At 32.6% G+C, this 2500-nt stretch overlaps 1 long non-coding RNA gene across 1 annotated transcript in view; it reads left to right on the top strand.

Moving 5' to 3' along the window:
* LOC122251318 (uncharacterized) overlaps nucleotides 1–106 on the top strand; it is a 7949-nt gene extending 7843 nt beyond the window's left edge. Inside the window, exon 2 of the long non-coding RNA XR_006223069.2 lies at nucleotides 1–106. This exon is cut by the window's left edge and continues 2013 nt beyond it. This is a non-coding gene — a long non-coding RNA (uncharacterized LOC122251318).
* Nucleotides 107–2500: the final 2394 nt, after the last annotated feature.

Genomic DNA, 2500 nt, shown 5'->3' with positions numbered 1-2500 from the left:
AGTTTTAGTGTAGTATTATTCTATTTCATTCCATCTTTTTCATTATGTTTATAAGATGATTTGAAATGAAAAGCAAAAAGATTTTCAATAAAATCTACATATCTAATGCCTTATTTTGTACCTTAATTACACAATACCATCCTATATGTTAGGGGACTATGGTAAATAACTCATTTACAATAACTTATTCTGGTGACTACAAAGTATCACAGAATAGTTGCAAAAAAAACAGTGCAGCAAATAATGATTATGATAATAATAATCACAGTAATAATAATTTGCTTTGGAAATAGCTCTTCTTATAATGTTCACATAAGATTCTAGAGAAGAGATACTCTCTTTTGTTAATAAATATTCCCCCTGTACTCTATTTGTTGGTAAATCCATGTTTAACTTTTGATGTTTTGATGCCTCCGTGTAGATAACTCTGCTTCTAGTGAATAATATATAAAACAAGTTATTCTCTATGGCAAAGGTTACCGTGTGTCGTAAAGCAATCATATTCCCTATCCTCTTTCATTTATTCTATCTATATTTATTTACTTATTCTATCTATATATATTTTATTCTATCCTCTTCCATGTTCCTATTTCTTAGCAGATTCCTAAATCTGATTCAGAAATGATCATAGAAACTACATGTCAAGGATATATTTGCCAATTAACTCATTGCAGATGGGTGATAGATTCGTTTGCCCAGTCTCTAGGATGGGTTTTATTTTAGAGCAAGGCAGCTTCACATAGCATACTTTGACTCTCCCCACTCTCATTCAGTCATTCATTGTAAAACTAGAGCCATTTTTGTGTTTTCATTTTGGTGTATTTTATTGTGTTTAGAGACTTATATTTGTCATATGACAGGCTCTATCACTGCTGCAGTTGACTAAAATTGTAGTATAGGATCCATATCAGCTCATTATTATTTTTTTATTTGGTGTGATAGAAGTATTACTGTTTAGGTTTTATAACATGAAACAAGAAGTAACTTTATTTTTTCATATTCGTGTACTGATATGAATGAATATGAAACATGTAACCATCAACAATGAAGACAACATGAAGAGGTAGGGAAGAGAAAGGAGACTTGTACTTATGACTGTGAGTGCCACAGGAAAAGGCATCCCTACTGGCACAGGGGCACGTTATAGACACTGGGCATTGGTTTGAGTCGCCTTCCTCTTCTCGTTTTGCCTGTACATCCTTCATCTGCAGTACTTTAGAGCAACAGGTCGGCATCGTGCAATGAGCCATTGCTCTATAAAGATAGTGCTTGCTTGAGACCGTGGATGAGTGCCATTCTAGGCTCTCTCTCCTGCTGGTGTTAGAAGAAAGTGGTACCATCTAGATTTTTGATGTTAGGTTTGCTTAATATTACGGTAATTATAGTAATTATGACTGTAATAGTCATCCTCACTCACTCCTTACTCATAGCACAGTAAAATAGCAATGATCCAAAATCCCCAAATGTCATGTATGTCATGACACTCATCATCAAGCCAAAGCTCTTGCATCATGTATGTCATGACACCTGTCCACAATGGGTTAAAGAATATCAGTGTTCTTAGTTTGTTAACTCAGACAACACATACAAAGTAATTTTTGAAGCCAAATTTTGGTATAGACATTACTAAAAAAAACAATTACTCAGTGATAAGTAGCCTTTTAATTGCCAACTTGAGAATACATAGGAAATATAACAGTTACAGTCCTCAGTGTGATTCTTGAGTTCTGACTGTGGTAAGAAGGGGCAATGTTCAAGGAAAAAAATAGAAGAAAATGAAATATTGCTTGAATGCATCTATAATTAACTCAAAATGCAAGAATTAATTCAAATATGAAGGTAGAAGCCTACAATTTATCTTTTAGACAGAAGTAGAGTACTTTTACTAACCCCAATTTTTTTTTAACTTTAAAACTTTTAATACTCTTTTGAAGTGAATGGATAAACAAATTGTGAATTGGACATTTTATCACAGTATATCAGCCCTCTTCACTTATGCTTTCAACAAAATCTTCATCAAAGTTTGTGTTATGTTCAGACTCTATTCCATCATCTCCATTTACATCTGCTTCTGGTTCACTATCTCTTTTGTCCCTATCTATGTCATAATACTTTCTTACAATTAATCTAAGCCTGCCTTTTTTTTTTTTTTTCTTCTTTTTTTTCTTTATATCTTTTTGCTGTCCATCATTGTCCAAAAGAAGTGGTCTCCTGGTATTACAGCTGAAGCTCCACAGATGAATAGCTAAAGTTAATCATTTGGAACAGTTTTAAATATTAAGATGATAGTCAAACATTCAAAGTTTTACAAGTCATTAATTTATTATCAACTAACAACTCTATGAAGCTCCAGTACATCCATCTTGCAAGATGGTTTGCAAAACCAGACATACTGACCTTTTTCAACTTGTTTAGCCAACCACAAATAAACAAAAAAAAATTATGTCAACATATTTTATTTTTTTTTTTATTGAAAGAAATTTACCTGAATGAGACCCAT

The sequence above is a fragment of the Penaeus japonicus genome, unplaced genomic scaffold (genome assembly GCF_977035675.1).
Source record: "Penaeus japonicus unplaced genomic scaffold, GWHDUDI00000001_assembly GWHDUDI00000013, whole genome shotgun sequence".
Lineage (NCBI taxonomy): Eukaryota > Metazoa > Arthropoda > Malacostraca > Decapoda > Penaeidae > Penaeus > Penaeus japonicus.
Note: the sequence above shows the minus strand (reverse complement) of the source record. Positions and strands in the feature narration are given on the sequence as shown.